Source organism: Xyrauchen texanus, chromosome 3, assembly GCF_025860055.1.
Source record: "Xyrauchen texanus isolate HMW12.3.18 chromosome 3, RBS_HiC_50CHRs, whole genome shotgun sequence".
Classification (NCBI taxonomy): domain Eukaryota; kingdom Metazoa; phylum Chordata; class Actinopteri; order Cypriniformes; family Catostomidae; genus Xyrauchen; species Xyrauchen texanus.
The window spans coordinates 56,207,650-56,219,992 of record NC_068278.1 but is presented as its reverse complement, the minus strand read 5'-3'; the positions used below and the strand labels follow the sequence as shown (position 1 = coordinate 56,219,992).

General features: G+C 39.0%; 1 protein-coding gene across 1 annotated transcript in view; it reads right to left on the bottom strand.

Annotated features, from left to right (window-relative positions):
- The window catches only part of bmpr1ba (bone morphogenetic protein receptor, type IBa), a 71,378-nt gene extending 59,327 nt beyond the window's left edge, over positions 1 to 12,051 (bottom strand). Inside the window, exon 1 of the mRNA XM_052106942.1 lies at positions 11,964 to 12,051. The gene's annotated coding sequence lies outside the window, so the exon portion shown is untranslated. The remainder of the gene's footprint in view (positions 1 to 11,963) is intronic.
- Positions 12,052 to 12,343: the final 292 nt, after the last annotated feature.

Here is a 12,343-nt window from a genome sequence, read left to right as displayed (position 1 = left end):
TGGAAAACATGGAGGGGTCTGAAATTGTCATCGTAGGTGCATGTCCACTGTGAGAGACATAATCTAAAAAAAAAAAATCCAGAAATCACAACGTATGATTTTTTAACTATTTATTTGTATGATACAGCTGCAAATAAGTATTTGAACACCTGAGAAAATCAATGTTAATATTTGGTACAGTAGCCTTTGTTTGCAATTACAGAGGTCAAATGTTTCCTGTAGTTTTTCACCAGGTTTGCACACACTGCAGGAGGGATTTTGGCCCACTCCTCCACACAGATCTTCTCTAGATCAGTCAGGTTTCTGGGCTGTCCCTGACAAACACGGAGTTTGAGCTCCCTCCAAAGATTCTCTATTGGGTTTAGGTCTGGAGACTGGCTAGGCCATGCCAGAACCTTGATATGCTTCTTACAGAGCCACTCCTTGGTTATCCTGGCTGTGTGCTTCGGGTCATTGTCATGTTGGAAGACCCAGCCTCGACCCATCTTCAATGTTCTAACTGAGGGAAGGAGGTTGTTCCCCAAAATCTCGCAATACATGGCCCCGGTCATCCTCTCCTTAATACAGTGCAGTCGCCCTGTCCCATGTGCAGAAAAACACCCCCAAAGCATGATGCTACCACCCCCATGCTTCACAGTAGGGATGGTGTTCTTGGGATGGTACTCATCATTCTTCTTCCTTCAAACACGGTTAGTGGAATTATGACCAAAAAGTTCTATTTTGGTCTCATCTGACCACATGACTTTCTCCCATGACTCCTCTGGATCATCCAAATGGTCATTGGCAAACTTAAGACGGGCCTTGACATGTGCTGGTTTAAGCAGGGGAACCTTCCGTGCCATGCATGATTTCAAACCATGACGTCTTAGTGTATTACCAACAGTAACCTTGGAAACGGTGGTCCCAGCTCTTTTCAGGTCATTGACCAGCTCCTCCCGTGTAGTTCTGGGCTGATTTCTCACCTTTCTTAGGATCATTGAGACCCCACGAGGTGAGATCTTGCATGGAGCCCCAGTCCGAGGGAGATTGACAGTCATGTTTAGCTTCTTCCATTTTCTAATGATTGCTCCAACAGTGGACCTTTTTTCACCAAGCTGCTTGGCAATTTCCCCGTAGCCCTTTCCAGCCTTGTGGAGGTGTACAATTTTGTCTCTAGTGTCTTTGGACAGCTCTTTGGTCTTGGCCATGTTAGTAGTTGGATTCTTACTGATTGTATGGGGTGGACAGGTGTCTTTATGCAGCTAACGACCTCAAACAGGTGCATCTAATTTAGGATAATAAATGGAGTGGAGGTGGACATTTTAAAGGCAGACTAACAGGTCTTTGAGGGTCAGAATTCTAGCTGATAGACAGGTGTTCAAATACTTATTTGCAGCTGTATCATACAAATAAATAGTTAAAAAAATCATACATTGTGATTTCTGGATTTTTTTTTTTAGATTATGTCTCTCACAGTGGACATGCACCTACGATGACAATTTCAGACCCCTCCATGATTTCCAAGTGGGAGAACTTGCAAAATAGCAGGGTGTTCAAATACTTATTTTCCTCACTGTATATGGGCACAGCTGGACATCCACGTAAAGTCCCATGTGATATTTTTTTAATATTTTCTCACCTTTTTTCCCCAATTTGGAATGCTCAGTTTCCAAAAGCGATCAAGTCCTCGTGGTGGCATAGTGACTCGCCTCAATCTGGGCAACTGGGACTTGTCCTCCGCCACCCGAATTGAGGTGAGTAACTGCGCCAGGACCTAAGAATTAGTGGGAACTGGGCATTCCAAATTGGGAGAAAAGTAAATAAAAACTGCTTCAAACGTGACTCCTCCAATCAGAATTGAGTTTCTTGTTACTTACTGAAGTGATATAATGTAAAATTATAAAATAAACTACAGTATTTCACAATATATACCGTTGCTGTGATATAAAATTTCTCCAACCATGATATACGACTTGGGTCACACCACCCACCCCTAGTGGGTGGATTGCTGAGGGTATTTGGCTTTTGGACAATGGAAAATGACACTTTTATGAGTGTGTGTTTGTGGTGTTTTATTCGGCTGGTTGCCAGACTCTTTCAGAGAGACACAGTATAATATCTGACAGCCATTAATCATACAGAGCTGCTGGGATTTAAACGGCTCGATTTCCTCTTGATCTCTATCTCTATTCAGTATGCAATAATATCAGCCCTGCAGACACCCCCGATCTCTCTGTCACTCACACACATGCATACACACACCTGACAGGTCAATAGGAGGTGTGTGTGATCGTATATTACCAGAGGAATGCGCCATGATAACATTATTTCCTGTGTGATAAATCACTCAGTTGAATCTAAAACCTTTATAGACTTGCTAAACTCATGCCATCCTAGATGTGTATGACTTTCTTTCTTCTTCAGAACACAAACAAAGATTTTTAGAAGAATATATCAGCTCTGCAGATCCATACAATGCCAGTGAATGGTGACCAGGCCTTTGAAGGTCCAAAAATCACATAAAGGCAGTGTAAATCCAGTGGTTAAAATCATGTCTTCTGAAGTGATATGATAGGTGTGGGTGAAAAACAGATCAATATTTAAGCTGTTTTTTACTATAAACCTCCACCTCCACTTCCATTCTCCACATTCTTCTTCTTTTGTTTTTGACGATTCACATTCTATGTGCATATCGCCACCTACTGGGCAAGGAGGAGAATTTGTAGTAAAAAAGGACATAAATATTGATCTGTTTCTCACCCACACCTATCATATCGCTTCTGAAAATATGGTTTTAACCACTGGAGTCGTATGGATTACTTTTATTCTGCCTTAATATACTTTTTGGACTTATAAGTTCTGGCTACCACTGTCTTGCATTGTATGGACCAACAGAGCTGAAATGTTAGTCCATACAATGCAAGGCACGTGGCTTGTTGAGCGCATTACCGCGGAGACATAGCACACGTGGAGGCTTCACGCTATTCTCCGCGGCATCCATGTACAACTCACCACGTCCCCCACCGAAAGCGAGAACCACAGTATAGCGACCACAAGGAGGTTAGCCCATGTGACTCTTCCCACCCTAGCAAACAGTCCAATTTGGTTAAATGGTAAATGGTCTGCACTTGTATAGCGCTTTTTTTAACCTTTTAACCTGTAAAATCATTCCCTTTCACACACAGTCTCACACACCAGTGATGGCAGGCGCTAGCCTGGCATTGGGAGCAACCTGGGGTTCAGTGTCTTGCCCAAGGACACTTCGGCATATGGAGTCAAACCACAAACCCTGCAATTAGTGGCCAACCCACTCTACCACCTGAGCCACAGCCAGTTGCATAGGATACCTGGCTGGAGTCACTCAGCACACAATAATGCAAAAAGTAAATGTTGTTAAGGACATTTTTAAAATGTTAACAACAAATTTTTTAATATACGCACATAAACGACCTCACATTTTATTGAAGATGTGTTTCTGTGTCCGTATATGCTATTTACGTGCTGCGTCCCCCCTGTCTTTCAAATAATCTTGCCGATGAGCGGCATGTTTTTAAGGTATCCATCATAATACAAAACACTGCCCGTTATTTTGATGGATAAAAACAAGCAAAACCTCAACATTCTTCACCTTCCGTATAGAAGGGCACTCCATAACCAGCCTGCAGACAATCAAAATCAAGATCAACTGTGACACAGAAAACACATAATCAAATACAATGTAAACAATTCTATCAACCGCTTCCTTCCACTCAGCCAATCATGTTTGCACTTTATCAGGCACCAAGCCCACAGACTACATCCATATACTAATGTAAAAACACTTACACATAATGATGTTATAAATATTTAACTTTAGCTTTTTGCTCCTGTCACTTCTCTTCAGTCAAATGATGCAATCAATATCACATAAATGTGTGTACAAGTGCTAATGTAGTGTCAGGGTGAGGCAAGGACTAATGGAGCTCAAAACAAGAGACTCCCTCTGAGTAATGCACATAAGTTAAGCATGCTTAACTCAACAGAAGTAACAAAATAAAAACCAAATTAAAAATATAGAAAATCTAAATAGTTAGGATGCACTGTAATAATCAGTCTACCGTGCTTTTTTGCTTTTATCCTATGTCTGTCCAAGTATGCATGACACAACGCGTAATCAAATAATATAGGCTACCTCTACCTTGTTTGTGTTGCATTCAACGTCTGAGTTAAATACAAGGTCGTGTGTCACCTCTGTCTTTCAGATTATGCGCACAACGCCTGAGGCCAATAGTAGTTTATATACATGTTTGACAAATCTTAGCTACAATCAAATTATCTAGGTCTGTTAGTTCGATGTCGTAAAAATCGGACTGATATGATTTCTGTTGGACGAGGCAATTATGTGACATTTTAAAAAGACAAATTATTGTTTCCGTTCGACTGAAATGTAACTTTCAAAGTGCATGTAAACTTTATGACTACATTGCAAGCATTTTAGTTTTTGACTTCACATACTCGCATGTATAGACAACTAATAGAATATATCGGGAGCATGTTATCTTTAGAGTTAGCGCATTTGACAGTGTAGACAGTTTAGTTGATTATAACTGTACCATTATACGTTTGACAACTTCACGCTTACAGATTTGTTGTTTATAGCGAGAGTGTTTTAGTTTTGTCATCTGGCGCTTGCTGATTATAACTAGCACTTTCTAGCTTCATATATTCCACACAACTGCAGAGTAGACCATTTTGTTGATTAAAAAGGAAGAGTTAGTTTAGTTGACTTTGCGCAATTCAAGTTTAGACAGCATTGTTGATTAGAATGGAAGCATGCTATGTTTATTCACTTTTGTAGTGTAGACAGCTTTGCTGATTGTAGCGTGAGCATTCTAGCATGGTCACAGTTTAGACACCTTCGTTGATTATAATGGAAGTGTTCCAGTTTTGCCGACTTAATGCACTTGCAGAGTAGACCAATCCGATCTCATGACAAGACGTAATAATAAGAACAATGTAGCGAAATCGTAGAGAATTGTATGCGTTAGCTTGTGCAAAAACGTACAACTTATACTCCCATATATAAAAATGCTCCAACCAAACGAATAGTGTTATAATGGTGTTTCTTCAGTTTAACCCTAAACTAGGGAAGTGCGGAATGACTATATCGCTGATGTTTGAACGAGAAGTTTGGAGTCGATAGTCGACTAGTCTACAAAGAAAGAAACCCTCAGAAAACAGTCAAAAAACATAGTTTGTTTATGCGACCCATTTAAAATACTTCCAACAGCCAAATGCAATGCTAAAATCCACTGAAAATGGACATTTATCTGTGATGTGCTTGACTTGTACGTCATTGTAGACTACATTAATATAGAACATGACATGCATTATATGGATAAAGTGAGCAAATACAGGCAGCCCTAATAGACTATTCTAAACAGTTAAACTTGCAAGCACAGTTTCAAAGACTCAAATGTGATAACATCCATAGCGACTTGTAAGCCGAATGGTAAATGGTCTGCACTTATATAGCGCCATTTTAACCTTAGTGGTATTCAAAGCGCTTTACTCTGTGTCTCATTCACCCATTTACACACACATTCACACACCAGAGCTGCCATGCAAGGTGCTAGCCTGCCATTGGGAGCAACTTGGTGTTCAGTGTCTTGCCCAAGGACACTTCGGCATGCAGAGTCGTGTGGCCAGGAATCGAACCGCCAACCCTGCGATTAGTGGCCGACCCGCTCTACCACCTGAGCCACAGCTGGAAATCGACCCGGCAATCTGCTTCCCGCACCACCACCGAAGTGATTTCTATAGCTACTTTGCTGGTCTTGCAAGAGGAATTTGTTTCTGCACGTGCCACGAGTGAGAAGAAGCACGCGAGGTGAAATTAAACTTTGTTAAAATTAAAATCTGCTACAGATATCCTTTTTTTTTATAATATTTGTATTATTAATTACATAAATATGTGTAACATTAACATGACAGTAATTTAAGTGTAGTCTTTGTAATAATATGTTGAACTGTGTAATAATGGGGGAAAATATTGACTAACTAGTATTTCCAGTGTTGACTAACAGCACCAGAACCTCACACATCCCTAACCAAAAAACCTAACCATGATTGTAATAAAGAAATTACTTTTGTGAAGCCTAACACAGAACAAAGAAAACATTTGGGTTTGACGGAAGCGTATTCCAGGTTAATGACATTCATCAGTTATTTGTATTGCATAAATAAATGTGTAATTAGTATCCAAATTTGTTCACTGACATTTAATTTCTTAACCTGGTGCGACCCAGCACCAGGGATGCACTGGTAATCTGGCATACCGGGCATTTTCCTGGTGGGCCGACGCATTTTTGTGCAAATCAGGTGTGGAATGGCCATCGGGAGAACCGAGTGGGCTGGCTGTTTGGCCGCGAAATGTGCTAAATGGGCCGCGTTAAGCAACAATGAGCCGCTGTGTTATGCAGAACGGACCACAAAATGGTGCTGTGATATGCAGAAAAGAACAGTAGACCCCCGTTTGGGCCAGTTGTCATGTCAAATCCCGGGCCGATTTCTCTTCCCAGTCCAGCCCTGCCCAGCGCCCACATGCGTGGACGTTGTATTTAAGCTTCGCTATATGCAACGCATCCTTTTAATTCATTTAAACCAAATGAATACTGTTCACAAGACTCCAGACTGTCATTTATGGGTTAAACTTCTGGTGCACTGAGTCCCATGGCACAACAACATGCTGTGGATTTCCGTGAAGCACTTCTACGGGCGCTGAGCAAAAGTGCCTCTCGTAAGAAACCTCTTTTAGTTTTTTCATTGAAACATATTTGGGTGTAAAGAGTAGTGTCTCTAGTTTCATTTGATGTGGCACTTTTAAAAATTCATTCATTTTTCATGCGTCAGCGCGCTGATAAATATGATGTCCACAAACATGGATTTTGGGACATTATTCCCTCAAAAGTTACAAAAACTTTCAACATTAACACATCTGTGGGTCATTTCTCTTCAGTTTAATATAAATGTTGTTATATTTGATTTTGTTCTCACTGTACAGTATGGTTTTATTAATGAACATTAGTAAATGCATTCCTATATTCACTGTGCATTATCACAATAAGAATCAATGAGTTCAGTAGGGAGCAAGGGAGCATCCTATAGCTCTCTATGCATCTAAGTGCATTCAATCTAAACTTCAAATCAAAAGTTCAGATTCAGGGTGCAGATGATGTTTGGACCACTCAACATGTTTGGCAGACATGGGACAATGGTAACCAGTACATAGATTCAGAATATATATGTATAATTTTATTTTATCATGGTTGGCAGTGATTGGATGATACTGGTAAAACCTGAATAACCAACACTCCTCGAAACATAATAAACAATTTGATTAAAAAAAATCTGACTTTCTATAGCTTGGTATTATTTAAAATTTCACAACTTAGTCCCGCTGTCCACACATGTGGGCATACATTTTTAGGAAAACTATTTGCTGTAGAAAAAAAAAACTTTTTTTGTTTTTGTTTGCTTGTTTATTAGGTGCTACTACTCAAAAAGGGAAATGGAAAATGCACACAGCAGACACACTAGGGTCTCGGTAGGTTAAAATAAAGTGTTGGATTGGAGGCTAGCTAAATTGTGATGCTTGTATTGAAATTCTGTTGTTGATTTGTAAGTCCCTGGGAGTAAATGTTGTACCTTTTGTAATGAGCTAAGTCGTACAATTATTATGAGCTGTCATGAGACTGTAGGCCTGTTTACACTTGACCATTTAATGCGTTTTCACTGATCTAATAGCTATTCGAAAATTCGAATCCACTCGGAATTAAATAATAAAGCACATCTTTTCAATTCACTGCCCAAAATTAGCATTATCACGGCAATATTTGCGAGAATTGAAGATCGGATTCATATCCGTTTGACAGAGACACGTTGGTGTAGCCAAGTGTAAATGGAATGAGCTTTTTCAATCAGATAGAAATCTTATCAGTAAAAATGCATGAAGTGTCCTAGTGTAAATAGGCCCTATGTTGGCGTAGACAATTTTGTTGATTATAACGAGAGCATTCCAGTTATGTCGACTTCAAACTCTTGCAGTGTAGACAGTTGTGATTATAATGGGAGCATTGTAGGTTTTTCAACTTCACGTGTATAGTGTAGATACTGGATATCATTTATTACAATGGAATCGCTGCATTTTTGTCGACTTCTTGTGCTTGCCGTCTAGACAGCTTTGTTGATTACCATTTTAGTAAAAGTAGTTTTGTGGACTTTGTGTGCTTGTGTAGATGGGGTGTACCTCTTACACACATTCCATCTTTCTCTCTCACCCATACACACACACACACACACACACACACACTCACATCTGCTGTTCGACTCTGGCTGGTCGTTGAGTCTTTCCTGCCTAGTCCCATGACGAAAGGTGGGGGGTGAGGTAAGAATTGGACGCTTTATGCCTATGGTCACAGACTCTCTAACGTGAACTCCACATAACACACACTGACACACAGCTGGACCTGGTTAGTGCTTGCAGTGTGTGTGAAAGCTCAGAGTTTCAGGTCTGTCTGTTCATCCATGACATTGGGCCTATAGCCATATCAGTGAACTTATTTTGATATCACACAGAGTCAGTAATGTTGTATAGCTCTAGTACACGCAACAACACTCCAATAATCTCAAAAACAGACACCTCAAAAGCAGCAAACAGGACAGTGTGATCATATTTTTAAAGCTTAAGTATTACTTACTCATACACCTAGTATGCTATATACGCTATATGATTTATTCTGATACATACATTTATACAACAAAATATTGCAAGTATAGTTCACCCAAAGAAATTACAATTCTGTCATCATTTACTCTGCCTCATGTTTTTCATAACCCATTTGACCTTCTTCCTTTTTCCTGTAACACAAAATACAGTGGCAAGAAAAAGTATGTGAACCCTTTGGAATTACCTGCATGTATGTATAAATTTGTCTTAAAATCTGGTTTGAACTTCATCTAAGTTACAATAATCACAATAAACACAATCTATTTAACTAATAACACACAAATTATTCTATTGTTCTTGTACATATTGAATACATCATACAACCATTCACAGTTTAGGTTGGAAATAGTACGTGAACCCCAAGGCTAATGACGTCAACAAAAGCTAATTAGAGTCAGGAGTGAAACGAGATTGGAGGTGTGGGTTAGAGCTACTCTGACTTATAAAAAGCACTCAATCATTTTGAGTTTGCTATTCACAAGAAGCATCTGCTGACGTAGACCATGCCTTGCAAAAAAGAGATCTCCGAAGGCCGACGATAACGAAACGCTTGAGGTTATTGCTGCCAAAGGAGGATCAACCAGTTATTAAATCCAAGGGTTCCCATACTTTTTCCAAAGCACTGTGAATTGTTCAATAAAGACATGAAAGATTATAATTGTTATGTGTTGTTAGCTCACACATTGTAACTTGTGACTAAAGAACATGAGATGCCATTTTATTAATTCATCTTAATTTTTTATTAATCTAAAGGTTTCACATACATCCTCTAGTCACTGTTATGGGGCTTTTTCATTGCACGGTACAACTCGACACGACTCTGCTTGCTTTTTGGGGATTTTCTACTGTGGATAGTATCTGGTACCTGGTACTTTTTTAGTACCATCTCGGTCAAGGTTCCAAGCGAGTCGAGCCGATACTAAATGTGCTGTCAAAATCCTGCAGATCACTGATTGGTCCGAGAGAATCGTCACTGGATTTGCGACACGGGACATCAACACGCTAATTTTAAAGTTAGCTACAGCGATAGCAGTATCATTAGTTCACGTGACTTTTGAATTGTAAAAAGAAATGGCTGTGCGCAAAACCAAGCCGTGGTCAATAAATGAGGTGCAGACGTTCCTCTCGTTAGCAATAAACTAAAAGATGCGAAATGAAAAAATCTTTCAGGAAGTGTGTCAACTGTTGGCCGCACACGGCTACAACCGGACCTACCAACAGTGTGTAGGGAAAAGTTCCCAAAAATTAAAAAGTGACTACAGAACCATCAAGGAAAATTGGAAGTGGTTCGAACAAATAGACGCTATCCAGACCGGCGAGCAATGGGAGGGAGAGTGCCCTGGACTCCACGATGGAGGATGGTACGTTTTGTTACGTTAACTCTATACTCTGCTTGAAGGCTTCACTTTATTTAGTTCACCAGCTACTGGAAAGCTTGCTTCTGCAACTGCTTTAAGCAGCACAATGAGCTAGTAGCTAACAGCTAGCGGTCCCAATAAAAGAACATAACCATGTCTGTCAAGCAAGATTTTCAGTGAAAAACAAGTTTAATTTCAGTCTGTTCTTCACACAAAGCTAGCTTCTCAAGATGCAGAATATCGTGCATGAATTGTATGAGCTACTTTTATTATGTTTTATGGTACTTTTTTGTCCCTTTTGAAGCTTAACAGCCCCTGGTCCCCATCTACTTTCATTGGATGGAAGAGAACAGATCAGACATTCTGCTAAATGTATAATTTTTTCCTATGGGTTTGGATGAGTAAATTATAGAAGAATTTTTATTTTTAGCTGAACTATCTATCGCTTTATTACTAAAGATTACATGTTTTCGATCTACTTTGAGCTCAAACTAGCCTATGTTAAACATTGAGAGTGAAAACAATGTAATCTGTGCTTGAAATGAATCAGCACGTGAGATTATTCTTTGGTAATGAACCAAATAGTTTATAGAGGTCAGAATCGAATGATCTACTCCAATGGACACTGATTCCCCCATTATCTCAAGAGATTGTGTTGGAATTAGGCTCTAAGTGTCGAAAGAGTAGAGGTTATCAAGATAATGGGAGGTAAGTTCTTATCAGAGTAGTTAAAAGTTTCTGTCGCTGTATCATATTCCCAGCAGACATGTGCTGGACACAATATCATTCATGACAAAACGCAGTAGAGCAAACCGACCCAATAACACTTTGCAGCGGCTTTCAATTAAACTGAAACAATTGACTAGTAAGATTTACTTCATTTTTGTATACAAGTTTTTGCATATAGATTTTTCTAAGTACATTTTAATGGTATAAAATTATGTAAAATGTACTTAATATTGATCTGATGTACATGGTACTTAAATAAATTTAGTCAAATTAAATTTTGATTGGAACGTTTTACATTTTAAAAAATGTTTCATCATGTACCACATGACAAATGGAAGCTTTCCTCGGGGAAGATTAATGCATACCATGTAGTCTATGGGACAACATCCGCTTGCATTACTGGCAAAATTGTATTTTTCTGTGAAATTTACTCAAATTACCAAATAAATATGACAAGGTTTTTCTACTTGAAGACTGATGCATGATGACGCATTGTAAAGATAACAAATGCTTGAGCATTCATTTTTACAGTACACGTTTGAATTTAATACAAATGTAGAATTGACTTAATAGTTCACACTTAAACTAACTTATTCAATGTAGAAAGCACTTATTGACTGATTAATGAAAGAGTGCTACCCCAAAAACTAAATGCAGGTTATGCTTTCCCAAAAAAAAAAGTACAGTAGTGTACAGTAGTGGATATCACAATATTAATTCATTAAAATAACATGTAATATCTGTAACAGACACTTTAGTGTAAATTGTGCCAAAAACAAGAATGTTTCATTCTTACAAAGATTTATTATGGTAAACATAGTTTCAATCAACAACAACAACAACAAATCTGAAACTGCAGTTAATGTTAAAACAGTAAATTCATAGTTAATCGATATGAAAGCTCATATATATGTTCTGAATAGGAATGAGTTCTACTGTACTAACAAACTAGACAGTAACTTTTAATGAGGAAACTTTGGATACCGCGGTAAATGTTTGTGGAAAAGCGTTACACGATCATTAGGTGGAACAATTCAACGTTAAATTGAATCGAAAGTCAATATAAATCTGTCAGAATTGCTGCTAGATTCCCTGTCACAAAAAAATGTTTAGATTAAACGCATTCTTACCGTTTCTGATCTGAAAGTCTCCGTGAGTTCGTGTTAAAGCTCCACAGATTTCGTGCGAGTCCGTGTGAATGTTCTGTCGGGATGCCGGTGTCGGTTCAACGACACAAATATCTTCACCATTCGTCAACATCAGCAGCTGCACTCGAGACGTGCAGAGGAACTCTACAGCACCGACTACCGGCAGCAATGACTTAACATTACTCCAAAGAGACATACTTCACTAAATGAAGAATTTCACTTGAAAATATGAACATAATGAGTCAAATAAAGTGTGAATCATACTTTCTTTCTGTCGGTCGGTCGGTCTGTCTGTCTCTCTGTCTGTCTACCTATCTGTCTATCTATATATCTATCTGTCTGTCTACCTAGCTAACTGTCTG